The sequence below is a fragment of the Hyperolius riggenbachi genome, chromosome 1 (genome assembly GCF_040937935.1).
Source record: "Hyperolius riggenbachi isolate aHypRig1 chromosome 1, aHypRig1.pri, whole genome shotgun sequence".
Classification (NCBI taxonomy): domain Eukaryota; kingdom Metazoa; phylum Chordata; class Amphibia; order Anura; family Hyperoliidae; genus Hyperolius; species Hyperolius riggenbachi.
Window position 1 is genome coordinate 35,837,793 of NC_090646.1, and position 18,586 is coordinate 35,856,378.

Here is an 18,586-nt window from a genome sequence, read left to right on the forward strand (position 1 = left end):
ACACATGGTGGACTTGCCCAAAAGTTGCAATATTTTGGTCAAAACTAACTAGGAAAATATCAAGCTTATTTTCCCCTCGAGTAGTTAAAAATCCCAAGGTATACCTATTGGGATTACAGCCTCCCAAACTCACCAATCCACAACATAGACTGCTACAATATATTTTTGTAGCAGCTAAAACATACATAGCATCCCAATGGTTGCAGCCCTCTCTGTCCCTGACAGTTCTGGAACAACGAATTGACCATATAATGGTGTGTGAGAGGCTTAATGCTTTAATCAAAGATACAATGGATCAGTTTATAAATATTTGGGAGCCATGGATACAACTTAGAGGGAATCTCAGTTTATCAGCGGTTCTGGAGGCGTAGCCTATCCCTAACTTTATATATGTTGGAGGCCTAAAATAAACTTTATAGACATGACAAAAACAACAATCGATTGAACTTGGATAATGTTTCCCGGTTCCCCTATTCTGTATTAACATTTATTTATTAGCTAAATTTTATAATTACCCCATGATACCATCCAATCTCATTCAACTTGTTACTCTCCAATGCAACTGAATGTACTGTACTTCTTTGTATGCATATTTTTCCAATGTAACTGCTCTAGAATAACTTAGTTATATGTACATCATATAGCTTAGATGTATAAAGATTGTAATTATGTACATTCTTTTTTTATGAAGTCACTCCGCCCATGTTGGGTGGTGTTGACTCCTTTTGGCTAATTATGTGTCGTTCTTTATATTGCTACCTTAATAAAGGTTTTTGAAACTAAAATTTAAAATCTGACTGGCTGTTTGTGGCTCTGCCCCTTTTCTGAATTTAAACCACAGTCACGCAATGACCAACTGTACCAGGTTTAAGGCTTGTACCATGAAGAATGCAAGAATGGCAGCAATTACATATTCCCCTTGAAAATCAATGTGCGCATTTTGATTGGCTTTTGTAGGCTCCACCTACTTTTCTGAATATGAATTCCAGTCACAGAGTGGCAAACTGTGCAAAGTTTGAGAACCCTACCATTAACAGTGTAAAAAGGCTGCAGTTTACATTTTCCAGTGAAATTTGTATTTGTCTCCATCCACTAATGACCCGGGTTGCCCTAATATGTATTTGGCGGGTGTTGGCTGTGCCCACTTTTTCTAACCCTAACACACAATTACTTAATTACTAAGTTTGTGAGCTTTGCGGTCTTTGGCATCAATAACTTGCATTGAAAAGAAACAAATCTGATTAGCTGTGTGTGGCTCCACCCCCTTTTCTTAACTTGAACCCCAGTCACCCAATGACCAACTGTACCCGGTTTGAGGCTTCTGCCATTAACAGTGTAAGAATAGAAGTGGGCTCTGCCCACTTTTTCTAAACCTAACACATAATGAATTACTCAATTACTCAATGACCTAGTTTGTGAGCTTTGCAGTCTTTGGCATCAATAATTTTCATTAAAATGAAACAAATCTAATTGGCTGTGGCTTCACCTCCTTTTTTTGAATTTGAACCCCAGTCACCAAAGGGCCAACTGTACCAGGTTTAAGGCTTGTGCCATTAACAGTGCAAGAATAGCAGCAATGAAATATTTTCCCTTGAAAATCAATAGGTGAATTTTGATTGGCTTTTGTAGGCTCCACCCACTTTTATGATTATTAATCTCAGTCTTCTAGTGACCAACTGTGCAAAGTTTGAGAACCCTACCGTTGACAATGTAAGAATGGCTGATGTTTAAATTGTCCCAATGAAATCTGCATTTGTCTCCACCCACTTTATGGGAAAAAAAAGTATCCTAGATTTTACTCCAGGTAATGTACTCTGTGTGTGCCAAATTTAATTCAAATCTGTTCAGCCATTTTTGTGTGATCGAGTAACAAACATCTAAATATCCAAATATCCAAACATCCAAACATCTGAACTTTCCCATCCTACTAATCCTACTAATATTATAAACTAGCTGACAGCCCGGCATTGCCCGTGTATGTATTTGGCCAGTGTTGGCTCTGCCCAACTTTTCCTAACCCTAACACACAATTGCTCAATTACTTAATGACCAGGTGTGTGAGCTTTTCGGTCTTTGGCATCAATAATTTGTATTGAAACAAAATAAATCTGACTGGTTGTGGCCCCACCCCTTTTCTGAAATTGAACCCCGATCACCCAATGGCCATAGTACTGGTACAGGTGAATGATACTGCAAGCGGCTTGTACCATTAACAGTGCAAGAATGGCAGCAATTAATTATTCCTCTCTTAAAAATCAATAGGTGGATTTTGATTTGCTTTTGTAGGCTTCACTCACTTTTCTGAATAATAATCCCAGTCACCCAGTGACCAACTGTGCAAAGTTTGAGAACCCTGCCATTCCCAGTGTAAGAATGGCTGCTGTATACATTTTTACCAGTTACATTTGTATTTGTCTCCACCCACTTTTTTTTCCGTTCAGCCATTTTTGCATGATCAAGTAACAAACATTCAAACTTTCCCATTTATTATATTAGTAGGATGGGAAAGATTGGATGTTTGGATGTTTGTTACTCGATCACGCAAAAATGGCTGAACGGATTTGAATGAAATTTTGCACACACATAGTACATTACCTGGAATAAAGTATAGGATACTTTTTATTCCCATAACCAAAAAGTGGGTGGAGACAAATACAAATTTCACCAGGAAATGTAAACTGCAGTCGTTCTTAGGTGGAGCCTACATAAGCAAATCAAATTTCACCTATTGATTTTCAAGGGAAATATTTACATTGCTGCCATTCTTGCACTGTTAGAACCTGGTACAGTTGGTCTTTATATAACTGGGGTTCAAATTCAGAAAAGGGGTGGAGCCACAAGCAGCCAATCAGATTTGTTTCATTTCAGTGAAAATTATTGATGACAAAGACTGCAAAGCTTACAAACTTGGTCATTAAGTAATTGTGTGTTAGGGTTAAAAAAAGGGCGATAGCGAACACCAGCCAAATACATAATCGGGCATAGTGGGTCATCAGTGGGTGGAGACAAATACAAATTTCACTGGGAAAAATGTAAACTGCAGCCATTCTTACACTGTTAGTGGTATGGTTTTCAAATTTTGGACAGTTGGTCACTGGGTGACTGAGATTATTATTCAGAAAAAGTGGGTGGAGCCCACAATAGCCAAGCAACATTCACCTTTTGATTTTCAACTGTAATATTTTATTGCTGCTATTCTTGCACTGTTAATAGCACAAGCCTCAGATCTGGTACAGTTGGTCATTGGGTGACTGGGGTTCAAATTCAGAAAAGGGGGTGGAGCCACAAAAAAAACAATCAAATTTGTTTCATTTCAATGCAAATTATGCATGTCAAAGACCACAAACCTCACAAACATGGATGGTCAGTGAGTAATTGTGTGTTAGGGTTAGAAAAAGTGGCCACAGCCAACACCGGCCAAATACATACCCAGGAAACGTCAGGACATCAGTGGGCGGAGACAAATACAAATTTCACTGGCAAAATGTAAACTGCAGCCATTCTTACACTGGTAATGGTAGGGTTCTCAAACTTTGCACAGTTGGTTACTGGGTGACTGGGATTAATATTCAGAAAAGCGTGTGGAGCCAACAAAAGCCAATCAAAATTCACCTATTGATTTTCAAGGGGAATATTTCATTGTTGCAATTCTTGCACTGTTAATGGCACAAGCCTCAAACCTGGTACAGTTGGCCTTTTAGTGACTGGGGTTCAAATTCAGAAAAGGAGGTGGAGCTACAGCCAATTAGATTTATTTCATTCAACGCAAATCATTAATGCCAAAGACCGCAAAACTCACAAACTAGGTCATTAAGTAATTGAGTAATTGTGTGTTAGGAGCCAACACTAGCCAAATGCATACCCGGGCAACCAGCTAGTATTATAAATGGGAAAGTTTGTATGTTTAGATGTTTGTTACTCGATCATGTAAAAACGGCTGAACGGATTTGAATGAAATTTGGCACACACATAGTACATTACCTGGAATAAAGTATAGGATACTTTTTATTCCCATAACCAAAAAGGGGGCGGAGACAAATACACATTTCACTAGGAAAATGTAAACTGCAGCCATTCTTACACTTCTTACACTGTTAATGGCAGGGTTCTCAAACTTTGCACAGTTGGTCATTGGGTGACTTGGAATAATATTCTGAAAAGTGGGTGGAGCCTATACAAGCCAATAAAAATTCAGGTAGGTTTATCAAACGTTGCAAAGTTGGTCGATGGGTGTCTAGCATTAATATTCAGAAAAGTGGGTGGAGCCTGCAAAAGCCAATCAAAATCCACCTATTGATTTTCAAGAGAAATATTTACATTACTGCCATTCTTCCACTGCTAATGGATAATGAGAAAGGGGTTGGAGCCACAAACAGCCAATCAGATTTGTTTTGTTCCAATGCAAATTACAGGGCGTGCAGAATTATTAGGCAAGTTGTATTTTTGAGGAATACTTTTATTATTGAACAACAACCATGTTCTCAATTAACCCAAAAAAACTCATTCATATCAAAGCTGAATATTTTTGAAAGTAGTTTTTAGTTTGTTTTTAGTTTTAGCTATTTTAGGGGGATATCTGTGTGTGCAGGTGACTATTACTGTGCATAATTATTAGGCAACTTAACAAAAAACAAATATATACCCATTTCAATTATTTATTTTTACCAGTGAAACCAATATAACATCTCAACATTCACAAATATACATTTCTGGCATTCAAAAACAAAACAAAAACAAATCAGTGACCAATATAGCCACCTTTCTTTGTAAGGACACTCAAAATCCTGCCATCCATGGATTCTGTCAGTGTTTTGATCTGTTCACCATCAACATTGCGTGCAGCAGCAACCACAGCCTCCCAGACACTGTTCAGAGAGGTGTACTGTTTTCCCTCCTTGTAAATCTCACATTTTATGATGGACCACAGGTTCTCAATGGGGTTCAGATCAGGTGAATAAGGAGGCCATGTCATTAGTTTTTCTTCTTTTATACCCTTTCTTGCCAGCCACGCTGTGGAGTACTTGGACGTGTGTGATGGAGCATTGTACTGCATGAAAATCAAGTTTTTCTTGAAGGATGCAGACTTCTTCCTGTACCACTGCTTGAAGAAGGTGTCTTCCAGAAACTGGCAGTAGGACTGGGAGTTGAGCTTGACTACATCCTCAACCCGAAAAGGCCCCACAAGCTCATCTTTGATGATAGCAGCCCAAACCAGTACTCCACCTTGCTGGCATCTGAGTCGGACTGGAGCTCTCTGCCCTTTACCAATCCAGCCACGGGCCCATCAAGACTCACTCTCATTTCATCAGTCCATAAAGCCTTACAAAAAGTGAGATATTTCTTGGCCCAGTCTTGACGTTTTAGCTTGTGTGTCTTGTTCAGTGGTGGTCGTCATTCAGCCTTTCTTACCTTGGCCATGTCTCTGAGTATTGCACACCTTGTGCTTTTGGGCACTCCAGTGATGTTGCAGCTCTGAAATATGGCCAAACTGGTGGCAAGTGGCATCTTGGAAGCTGCACGCTTGACTTTTCTCAGTTCATGGGCAGTTATTTTGCACCTTGGTTTTTCCACACGATTCTTGCGACCCTGTTGACTATTTTGAATGAAACGCTTGATTGTTTGATGATCACGCTTCAGAAGCTTTGCAATTTTAAGAGTGCTGCATCCCTCTGCAAGATATCTCACTATTTTTGACTTTTCTGAGCCTGTCAAGTCTTTCTTTTGACCCATTTTGCCAAAGGAAAGGAAGTTGCCTAATAATTATGCACACCTGATATAGGGTGTTGATGTCATTAGACCACACCCCTTCTTATTACAGAGATGCACATCACCTAATATGCTTAATTGGTAGTAGGCTTTCGAGCCTATACTGTAACGATAGGCGTCAGTGCCCAGAGAGAATCTGATTATTGGCGATCTGCAGTATCCCCAAAAATGCAGATGAATACCTGATTATTGATGACCTGCAGAATCACCAATAATATGAGTATGACTAACGTCTGGACACCTACAACAGTGATAACGATAATGACAGTATCAAAACACACGACCGTGGAAATATCCACCACACAGCGATTCCTCAGAGGTGTGGTTACCTCTGAATGGGAACCCCGTATGTGAGATCCTCTAAGAGGCTAGAAGAGGAATCTCAGCCACTGGCAGTAACGGTCTGCTAGGGCAGGCGTCTCAAAGAGGCAAGCCTCAGAGATTGCCCTCCAGTGGGAGACAATCCACTGGAGGGAGAAAGGTCAGACAAGCAGAGGTTTGGCAACAGAGAGACGGCAACAGTACAAGAACGGAAGGCTGATTCAGAGCCGGTAAACAGGCAGGGTCGGCAACTTGAATCAGATAGGCAAAGGTACAAGATCAATTAGAGTAAGAGTAGTCAGGGATAGCCAGAGTCAAGACACAGGTAATAAATACAAATACAATCCTAAACTGAGGTGTGACGTCCTTGGTATCAACACCTAGGAACTGAGCTAAGGTCTGAAAGTTAACACCTAAGCATTCACGACAGCAGACAAGGAGCAACTGAAATCCAGCTCCTTATATGCTGAGAGTCACTCAGCCAGACCGCCCAGAAGCCCAGCCAATCAGGAGACCTCCTGAGGTCAGCTGACAGGAGAGTCAGCTGACCTTCCTACGTAGGAGGTAAAGGTCCTGCCGCCTCTCTCTCTCGCGCGCGTGACCCTCCGCCTCAGTGTACCAGAGAGGCCAGGCCCCAGATCAGCGCACGAACGTGCACTGAAGTCTGCCGGCTGGGTTGCGGGACCAGCTGCCATGTCGCCAGCCGCGGCAGTGGTGTCCCCACTGCTCTGTGCCCCCAGCACCGTAGTAAGGCAAGGCTGTGTGGTGGAAACCGCCAGCTGGGAAGCGGAGACCGCCGCCATGTTGCCCAGCGTGGCGGCGGTGCCTCCGCTAAGCCTTACAGTACCCGCCCCCCTTGAGGAGTGGACTCCGGACACTTCCTACACAGCTTCTCAGGATGTAACTGATGAAACTTCTTCCTTAATTTCTCAGCATGCATGCGATCCTCTGCTACCCAAGATCTGTCTTCCACACCATACCCCTTCCAGTGGACTAGATACTGCACAGAATTCTGTACCAGACGAGGATCCAAAATCTTTTCAACCTCATACTCCGTCTGGCCCTCCACTACCACTGGGGGAGGAGGGGGAGGAATCCACATATGCTGCCGGCTTTAACAGAGAGACATGGAATGACCTCCCACTTCTCATGCTGGCTGGGAGATCAATCACATAAGAGACATCATTGATCTTCCTGGCCACCGGATAAGGCCCTACGAACCTGGGACCCAACTTGGTGGATGGTTGTCTGAGAGCCAAATGTCTGGTCGACACCCAAACCATGTCTCCTGGGGTGAAGTGCCACTCAACAGACCGTCTCTTGTCGGCCTGTTTCTTCTGATTCCGAAAAGCTACTCCTAAATTTTTCTTCACCTGTCCCCAAAGCTCCTTCAAAGCCTTTTGCCAATCCTCCAGGGTTGGGAAGGGAGAAGAACACACTGGTAATGGGGAAATTTAGGAGACCTTCCCGATACAACCTGAAAAGGGGACAACCCTGTGGAAGAGCTTTTCAGGTTGTTGTGCGCAAATTCTGCAAAGGGCAAAAACTTAACCCATTCGGTTTGCGCATCTGCCACATAGCATCTAAGGAATTGTTCCAGTGCCTGATTAACCCTTTCGGTCTGCCCGTTGGTCTGCGGGTGATACCCAGATGAAAAGGACAGGTTCATACCCAACGTACGGCAAAAGGCCCTCCAAAACTTCGATACCAATTGGACTCCTCTATCAGAAACCACATCATCCGGGATTCCATGTAACCGGAAGATGTGTTGTATGAAGAGGTCAGCTAACTCTTGAGCTAAGGGAAATCCTCTAAGAGGAACAAAATGGGCCATTTTGCTGAACCTGTCTACGATCACCCATATGACAGTCATGCCTTCCGACCTGGGGAGCTCGCCGATGAAGTCCATGGACAGATGGGTCCACGGTTCACTTGGCACTGGTAAGGATTGTAGGGTACCCATCGGAGCCAGGCGAGAAGGTTTGCTCCTGGTGCACACAACACACTCTCTGACAAATTCCTTACAATCCGAGGCCAATGAAGGCCACCAAACACACCTCGTGAGCAGATCCAGAGTGTGAGTGACCCCAGGGTGGCCTGCGTTCTTATGGGCATGGAACAACTGCATGATCTGTAATCGGAAGGGAAGTGGTACGAAGAGAACCCCTTCCGGTTTCCCTTCCGGTGTATCTAACTGGTAGGTACCTAATGTGACTGCCCAATCCTCCCAGGTCTCGATGGCAGCTAGCACTAGTGATGCTCAAATACCCCTTTTTAAAATTCGAGTTTGGTCGAATTCGAATAGTAAATTATTCGAGGTCAGTCGAATATTCGAGTCGAATAATTTTTACTATTCGATTCGACCTCGGACTTCGAGCTCACTATTCGAGTCGGTATTCGAGCTAACTATTCGAGCTGACTATTCGAATTGGCCTTAAATAGCTTCCAACACTTGTTTTGAGGGTGAATGATGCAAGAAACCTCTTTTTTTCCAAGTAACAACAGCAAGTGATTATGTGGGGATGTTCCTTTAAAAAAAAATGTGGAAAGAGAAGTTGTGTCCTTAATTTTGTTCAGTAGTGTTACTGTATATACTTGTTCTTCTTCTTCTTTATCTTTCTTCTTCTTCTTCTCGATCTTCTTCTTCTATATTGTCTTCATCTTCATCTTCATCTTCATCTTCATCTTCATCTTCTTCTTCTTCTTCCTCTTCCTCTTCTTCTTCTTCTTCTTCTTCTTCTTCTTCTTCTTCTTCTTCTTCTTCTTCTTCTTCTTCTTCATCTTCTTCTTCATCTTCTTCTTCATCTTCTTCTTCATCTTCTTCTTCTTCTTCATCTTCATCTTCTCCTTCCTTTTCAATATCGTCTTCTTCTTCTTCACGTATTTCTCTTTTCAATTTTTTTTTTAAAGAAATGCAGCTATTTTTGAGCGTAACAAATAGCTGGTGGGCGCACGCATGTTGGAAGCGCCATTGTATGTGCTCCCTGGCAGTGGAAACACAAAGACAGCAGGAGGTAAATTCAGCAGCAGGAGGAGGAGGATGAGTGTGTGGCAGCAGGCAGTCAATGAGGCAGGCAGCTCGCCGTGACATAATAGCCCTGGTACCTAGCGGTGATACCAGGGCTGTAAATAAACACAACAGGAGGTCCCAGACAGCGGTCGTGCAGCCCACATTGTGTCCAATACACAACTGGGACAACACAGTTTTCAACCCGGGCACCTCAGAAAAATTAAACCTTTTTTTTTTTTTTAATGGTTTGTTTGGTTTTTGGTTTTGCAACCAATATAGCTATTGTTTGACGTAATAGCTGGTGGCAGAGTGGCAGCAGAAGGTAAATCATCTGTGTACCCTGGCAGTGGGAAACACAGACAGACAGCAGCAGCAGGAGGAGGAATGGAGGAGTAGGCGAGCAGCTATTGTTTGACGTAATAGCTGGTGGCAGAGTGGCAGCAGAAGGTAAATCATCTGTGTACCCTGGCAGTGGGAAACACAGACAGACAGCAGCAGCAGCAGCAGGAGGAGGTATGGAGGAGCAGTGTGAGTGTGGCAGCAGGTAGGCAGCGTGACATAATAGCCCTGGTACCTAGCGGTGATACCAGGGCTGTAAATAAACACAACAGGAGGTCCCAGACAGCGGTCGTGCAGCCCACATTGTGTCCAATACACAACTGGGACAACACAGTTTTCAACCCGGGCACCTCAGAAAAATTAAACCTTTTTTTTTTTTTAATGGTTTGTTTGGTTTTTGGTTTTGCAACCAATATAGCTATTGTTTGACGTAATAGCTGGTGGCAGAGTGGCAGCAGAAGAAGGTAATTCTGTATACGCTGGCAGTGGGAAACACAGACAGACAGCAGAAGGGCAGTACACAGCAGCCCACCGTAGGTGTAAAATGTGTGGCTGCAGGCGACGTAATAGTCAAAGTGAACCAGGCTGGCTTAGTGAGCAGGAGCCAGGAGGTGGTAAAGGGTGGTAAGGCACATTAACGATGGTTCCGGCAGCCAGTTCATGTCCCCCTCTCGCCGACAACAGGGGCCAGGAACTCGCCTTCCACCCACGCCTGGTTCATCTTGAGAAACGTCAGTCTGTCCACAGACTTGTGAGACAGACGTGAGCGTTTCTCGGTGACCACGCCACCAGCTGCACTGAAGCAGCGCTCGGACAGCACGCTGGAAGGGGGGCAGGACAGCACTTCCAGGGCGTACTGCGCCAGCTCGCTCCAGATCTCCATGCGCTTGACCCAATACTCCATGGGATCAACAGGGGCATCGCTGTCAAGCCCGCTGTACGACCCCATGTAGTCAGCCACCATGCGGGTCAGGCGCTGGCTGTGACCGGAGGAGGATGCTGCTGCATGCATCTCCTCTCTAGTCACTGCTGCCGGAGCCTCTACAGTCCTGTAGAGCTCGTGGCTGAGAGACAGCAGGTCTGTGGGGCGCTTGCTGCTGCTGGATGCAGGCACCTGCTGCTGCCTCTGTGCTGGCTGCTGGACAGTGGGGGTGGAAGGCTGGGGGAAGGCTTCCTCCAAGCGCTCAACAAGGGCCTGCTGCAAGCTCCTTATTTGTTGCGCTGGGTCTCCTCCTGCAGGCGGCAGGAACTGGCTCAACTTCCCCTTGAGGCGTGGGTCCAACATCATGCTGATCCAGATGTCCTCCCTCTGCTTCATCTGGATCACCCTGGGGTCCCTGCGCAGGCACGTCAGCATGTGCGCTGCCATTGGGAAGAGGCGGGCCACGTCTGCTGGCACATCGACGTCAGTGCTGTCCTCATCCTCCTCCTCTGCCGCCTCATCCTCTCTCCACCCCCGCACCAACTCAGCTGCGCTGTGCTGATCCCCCTCATCAGCAGCCAGGTCAGGGACCTCCACCAAGTCCTCCTCCTCCTCCCCCTCAGAGGTGGACTGCGCAGCTGGTTGCCGCTCCTGCTGGTCCAAGGCTGCCGCTCCCTGTTCCAGCAAAGCATCGAGGGCCCTGTTCAGCAGAGAAACCAGGGGCACCCACTCGCAGACCATAGCATGGTCCCTGCTCACCATGTTTGTGGCCTGCAGGAAGGGAGCCAGCACTAAGCACACCTGCTGCATGTGCCTCCAGTCATCATCGGGGACGATGGACGGGAAGTTGCTGGTCTTGTCCCTTCTCAGAGCTGCGGAAACAGTGGCCAGGGCAAGGTACTGTTTGACAGCGCGCCTCTGTTCAACCAGACGCTCCAACATCGCCAGGGTGGAGTTCCAGCGAGTCGGAACGTCAAGGATCAGCCGATGGCGTGGCAGATCCAGCTCCTTTTGCACGTCTTCCAGGCTCGCACAGGCTGCAGCCGAGCGCCGGAAGTGACGCACAACATTCCTTGCCGTTTCCAGCAGTTCGCCCATCCCCTGGTAGGTGCGCAGGAACTTCTGCACCACCAGGTTCAGCACGTGGGCAAGACAGGGGATGTGGGTCAGGTTTCCCCTGTCTATTGCGGCAACCAGATTGGCCCCATTGTCGGCCACCACCTCTCCGACTCTGAGGCCTCTGGGGGTCAGCCAAATCCTCTCCTGCTCCTGGAGTTTGGCCAACACATGGGTTGCCATCAGCTTGGTCTTCCCAAGGCTGACCAAGTGCAGCAGCGCTTGGCAGTGGCGGGCCTTCACGCTGCTGCTGAGGCGGGGGGTTTGGCCAGGTGTGCCGGAGGATGGCAGAGGATCGGAGGAACCTGCTGCAGTTCCCCTGAGCCTGCGGGGTGGCACCACCCACTGTGTTGCTGCTGCTGCTGTGCCCGCTGCTGCTCTCCCATCCTCACCCCCTTCCACCAAGCTGACCCAGTGGACAGTGAAGGACAGGTAGCGGCCTGTCCCGAAGCGGCTGCTCCAGGAGTCCATGGTGACGTGGACCCTTTCACCAACCGCGTGCTCCAGCCCTCGCTCCACATTGGCCATCACAAAGCGGTGCAGTGCAGGAATGGCCTTGCGGGAGAAAAAGTGTCTGCTGGGGAGCTGCCAGTCTGGGGCTGCGCAAGCAAGCAGCGCACGAATGTCGCTCCCCTCCTGCACGAGCGTGTACGGCAGGAGTTGGGAGCACATGGCCCGTGCCAGCAAGCCGTTCAGCTGCCGCACGCGACGGCTGCTGGGAGGCAGAGCCCTAACCACCCCCTGGAAGGACTCGCTCAAAAGGCTCTGGCGTGGCCTTTTGCTGACACGGGAATCAGCAGACACAGCAGAGGAGGCCACTGAGGACTGGCTGCCAGAACAGGCCTCAGTGTCGGCGGCAGGAGTTGCAGAGGGGGGAGGAGCAGTGCGTTTCCGCACTCCTGCTGGTGCTGCTGGAGGAGCAGGAGGGCGGGTGGCTGCTGTTGCTGCTGCTGCTGCTGAAGGCTGTGCAGTGATGGGTGTGGTGCCACTGCCAGCACCAGATGCCTTCAGCCTCTGGAACTCCTCATGCTGGTGGAAATGTTTAGCCGCAAGGTGGTTGATGAGCGAGCTGGTGCTGAACTTTAAGGGGTCTGCACCTCTGCTCAACTTCCGCTGACAGTGGTTGCAAGTGGCGTACTTGCTGTACACAGTGGGCATGGTGAAAAAGCGCCAGATTGGTGACAGAAACATCCCCCTACGGCATGGAAGCGCTGCTGCCTGTCTCCCTGTGGTGGTTGGGGGGGGGGCTTGGGTGCGGCTGGTGGTGGTACTGGCTGATGCTGCTGCTGCTGCTGCTGAGCCTGAGACACCAGCAGGGTGTGGGACGCTGCCAATGCTTGCAATGATGCGCCTCCTTGCAAGGCCCACAAGCGCATCCTCCTCCTCCTCCTCAGAGCTGCTGAGGACGACATCCCCTGGAGGTGGTGGCACCCAGTCTCTGTCTGTCACCGGGTCATCATCATCATGCCCCTCCTGAAACATGTCCTGCTGGGATGATGACCCCCCAAACTCCTCTCCTGATGCATGGATGGGACGCTTGACTGTCGCCACAGTCTTGCTGTCCAATCCCTCCTCCCCCAAAGTGCCCATCAGCATCTCCTCCTCAAAATCGCCAACAACAGCAGACAATACCCTGATGGTGCCTGGGGTAAAAAGACTGCTGAGTGACAGGTCGGCGACTGATGGTGAACTGGCCTCCTCCCCAGGCCCTGCTGGGCGGCTGCTGCGAACAGGGGTGGTGGTGGTGGTGGTGGTGAGGGTGGAGGCCTCGGATGCAGAGCTGATGGCGGGCTGCTCATCCTCCGTCATGAGTTGCACCACAGTGTCTGCATCCTTTTCCTCAATGGGACGTTTCCGACCCGGCTGGAGGAAAATGGGAGCAGGTGCTACACGCTGCTGCTGCTGTGTCTCTGCAGCGTGAGTTGCAGATGCTCCTGCTGGGCGGCGCCCAAGGCGTCCACGGCCAGTGGCTATGGGAGGAATGTTAGCCACTGACGCTGCTGCTGCTGCTGCGGAACTGTGCATGGTGGCGCGCCCGCGGCGGCGGCTTGCCACAATGCTGCTCCCTCTCCTCCTGATCCCCTTGCTGCCCTTCCCCTTGCCCAAACCGCGCTGGCTGCCACTTCCAGACATCTTCAATGTTTTGGGCGTATAGACAAAAGTTTTTTAAAAGGGCGGGTGAAAAGTGGGGTACTTTAATGGAGTGGGTTGGTTGGTGAGGTGACTGAGTGAGTGTCCCCTAGTACAGTAAGTAAGTAGTAACAGTCAGGAAGTACAACTAGCAGTTACAATAATCAGTAGTAATCACAAGTAAATTTAGTGTGTGTACACTCAGACAGTGAGTGCACGCACGCAGGAGCTAGTAGCCTATGAACACAGTGACTGAGTGTCCTAGACTCCTAGTACAGTAAGAGTAAGTAGTAACAGTAAGTAGAACTAACTAATTACAATAATCAATCAGCGATCAGAAGGAAATGGAGTGTGGGTGTGTGTACACTCAGACAGTGAGTGCACGCACGCAGGAGCTAGTAGCCTATGAACACAGTGACTGAGTGTCCTAGACTCCTAGTACAGTAAGAGTAAGTAGTAACAGTAAGTAGAACTAACTAATTACAATAATCAATCAGCGATCAGAAGGAAATGGAGTGTGGGTGTGTGTACACTCAGACAGTGAGTGCACGCACGCAGGAGCTAGTAGCCTATGAACACAGTGACTGAGTGTCCTAGACTCCTAGTACAGTAAGAGTAAGTAGTAACAGTAAGTAGAACTAACTAATTACAATAATCAATCAGCGATCAGAAGGAAATGGAGTGTGGGTGTGTGTACACTCAGACAGTGAGTGCACGCACGCAGGAGCTAGTAGCCTATGAACACAGTGACTGAGTGTCCTAGACTCCTAGTACAGTAAGAGTAAGTAGTAACAGTAAGTAGAACTAACTAATTACAATAATCAATCAGCGATCAGAAGGAAATGGAGTGTGGGTGTGTGTACACTCAGACAGTGAGTGCACGCACGCAGGAGCTAGTAGCCTATGAACACAGTGACTGAGTGTCCTAGACTCCTAGTACAGTAAGAGTAAGTAGTAACAGTAAGTACAACTAACTAATTACGATAATCAATCAGCGATCAGAAGGAAATAGAGTGTGGGTGGTGTGTGTACACTCAGACAGTGAGTGACCGCACGCAGGAGCTAGTAGCCTATGGACAGTGACTGAGTGTCCTAGACTCCTAGTACAGTAAGAGTAAGTAGTAACAGTAAGTAGAACTAACTAATTACAATAATCAATCAGTGATCAGAAGGAAATGGAGTGTGGGTGGTGTGTGTACACTCAGACAGTGAGTGACCGCACGCAGGAGCTAGTAGCCTATGAACACAGTGACTGAGTGTCCTAGACTCCTAGTACAGTAAGAGTAAGTAGTAACAGTAAGTAGAACTAACTAATTACAATAATCAATCAGCGATCAGAAGGAAATGGAGTGTGGGTGTGTGTACACTCAGACAGTGAGTGACCGCACGCAGGAGCTAGTAGCCTATGAACACAGTGACTGAGTGTCCTAGACTCCTAGTACAGTAAGAGTAAGTAGTAACAGTAAGTAGAACTAACTAATTACAATAATCAATCAGCGATCAGAAGGAAATGGAGTGTGGGTGGTGTGTGTACACTCAGACAGTGAGTGACCGCACGCAGGAGCTAGTAGCCTATGAACACAGTGACTGAGTGTCCTAGACTCCTAGTACAGTAAGAGTAAGTAGTAACAGTAAGTAGAACTAACTAATTACAATAATCAATCAGCGATCAGAAGGAAATGGAGTGTGGGTGTGTGTACACTCAGACAGTGAGTGCACGCACGCAGGAGCTAGTAGCCTATGAACACAGTGACTGAGTGTCCTAGACTCCTAGTACAGTAAGAGTAAGTAGTAACAGTAAGTAGAACTAACTAATTACAATAATCAATCAGCGATCAGAAGGAAATGGAGTGTGGGTGTGTGTACACTCAGACAGTGAGTGCACGCACGCAGGAGCTAGTAGCCTATGAACACAGTGACTGAGTGTCCTAGACTCCTAGTACAGTAAGAGTAAGTAGTAACAGTAAGTAGAACTAACTAATTACAATAATCAATCAGCGATCAGAAGGAAATGGAGTGTGGGTGTGTGTACACTCAGACAGTGAGTGCACGCACGCAGGAGCTAGTAGCCTATGAACACAGTGACTGAGTGTCCTAGACTCCTAGTACAGTAAGAGTAAGTAGTAACAGTAAGTAGAACTAACTAATTACAATAATCAATCAGCGATCAGAAGGAAATGGAGTGTGGGTGGTGTGTGTACACTCAGACAGTGAGTGACCGCACGCAGGAGCTAGTAGCCTATGGACAGTGACTGAGTGTCCTAGACTCCTAGTACAGTAAGAGTAAGTAGTAACAGTAAGTAGAACTAACTAATTACAATAATCAATCAGCGATCAGAAGGAAATGGAGTGTGGGTGGTGTGTGTACACTCAGACAGTGAGTGACCGCACGCAGGAGCTAGTAGCCTATGGACAGTGACTGAGTGTCCTAGACTCCTAGTACAGTAAGAGTAAGTAGTAACAGTAAGTAGAACTAACTAATTACAATAATCAATCAGCGATCAGAAGGAAATGGGGTGTGGGTGTGTGTACACTCAGACAGTGAGTGCACGCACGCAGGAGCTAGTAGCCTATGGACAGTGACTGAGTGTCCTAGACTCCTAGTACAGTAAGAGTAAGTAGTAACAGTAAGTAGAACTAACTAATTACGATAATCAATCAGCGATCAGAAGGAAATAGAGTGTGTGTTGTGTGTGTACACTCAGACAGTGAGTGCAGTGCGCACACGCAGGAGCTAGTAGCCTATATGAACAGTGACAGTGAGTGTCCCTACGGGTACAGTAAGAGTAAGTAGTAAGTAAGTACAACTAACTAACAATAATCTATCAGTAATCAGAAGGAAATAGAGTGTGTGTACACACAGACAGTGAGTGAGTGCACACACGCAGGAGCTAGCTAGTAGCCTATAAACAGTGACAGTCAGTGAGTGTCCTACTCCTAGTACAGTATAACTACAATACTATTAGTAAAGGACAGCAGAAATACTGGTATAGATGAGAGAAATAAACAGAGGACAGCTGCCCACAGAGGCAAGGCCCCCCTGAGGCCTAAACCTGTAAGCTTGCAGCAGCTGCCTGTCTCTAATGTAACACACAAGCTACTAACTAAAATACAATGTCTATCTAACTAACAACAATATAGGTGTATATGGCAGGTGTAGGTGAGCAAAAACGCTAGGTAAATGATCACAATAGAGCACTTGCTAAGCCAAAGCACAAAGGAGCAACTCTCTCTCTGTACAAGTTTTAGGCAAGCATGGAGAAACGGAACATGGCGGCCGCTATTTATAGGGTAGGGGCTGGCCAGGGTCCCCCTCTGTGATTGGCTGCCGTCAGAGGGCCTGGGAGCCCTCTGATTGGCTCTAAGGACATCAATCTGGGCTATGACGCTATTCGAGCTTGGTACCGAGCTCGAATAGCGCCGGGTTGCTCGAATAGCTCGAATAGTGAATGGGCTATTCGAGTGTACTCGGATAGCCCATTCGAATAGCTACAGCTATTCGGAGCTCGAATACCGAGCTCGAATAGCTGAAAAAGAGCTCGAATATTCGAGCTACTCGAATATTCGAGCTCTGCTGAGCACCACTGGCTAGCACCAGCTTGCAGGATAGAATGCTCTCGGGAAGTGTAGACTGAGCTGTCTCAGGCTCGAAACATCTGGAGAGAGCATCTGCTTTGACGTTTTTAGAACCTGGAGTGTACGTGATGACAAATCTGAAGCGTGAAAAGAATAAGGACCAGCGGGCCTGTCTGGTCTGCCTTGCAGACCCGAGCGTTGAGACAGGACAGCCCCCACCCCAATCTCCGAGGCATCCACCTCCACCATGAAGGGAAGAGTGACATCGACATGTCTCAGTACGGGTGCAGAGCAAAATAATTTCTTCAGGGTATCGAAGGCTGACTAAGCCTCCACTGACCAATGGTATGGGTCAGCCCCCTTCTTGGTAAGACTAGTCAGAGGAGCTACTACCGAAGAGAATCTCTTGATAAATCTCCGGTAGTAGTTAGCAAAACCAAGGAATCTCTGAAGTGCCTTCAAGCCCACCGGTTGTGGCCACTCTAAGACAGCAGAGACCTTTTCTGGATCCATAGAAAGACCTGAAGTCAAAATAATATAACCCAGAAAAGGAATTTGAGTGACCTCAAAGAGACACTTCTCTAGTTTTGCATACAGTGAATTCTGTCTTAATTTCTTCAATACAAACTTGACATGTTTACGATGCTCTCCAAGGTTTGGAGAGAAAATCAATATGTCATCAAGGTAAACCAACACAAACTTCCCCAATACCTCCCTGAAGACCTAGTTTATTAACTTTTGGAAGATGCCCAGGGCGTTACACAACCTGAAGGGAATAACTAGGTACTCGTAATGCCCGTCAGGCATATTGAAGGCCGTCTTCCACTCATCACCATCTGGATGCGCACCAGGTTGTATGCCCCAAGTAAGTCCAATTTTGAGAAAATACTGGCATTGGTTATCTGAACAAAAAAATCATCTATCAGAGGCAAAGGGTAATGATTATTTATGGTGATCTTGTTTAGACCTCTGTAATCAATACATGGTCTAAGACCACCGTATTTCTTCTGTACAAAAAAGAATCCGGCCCCGGCTGGTGACCGGGACGGACGGATAAAACCCTTTGCCAGATTTTCCTTAATGTACTCCCGCATGGCCAACTTCTCTGGCCCCGACAGATTATAGAGATGTCGTCTAGGGGGCATACAACCAGATCTTAAGTCTATGGGACAGTCAAAACTCTGATGAGGTGGAAGTTTGTCTGCGGACCTAGGACAGAACACATCAGAAAACTCAGTGTATTGTACCGGGACCCCTTTTACCTTTAGCTTGGTGGTACAAATAGCAATTTTCTCCAGACAATGACTATGACAATGAGGTGACCAACTGAGCAACTGACCTGAGGCCCAGTCTATCTGCGGAGAGTGGAGTTGCAACCATGGCATACCGAGGACAATAGTGGAGGT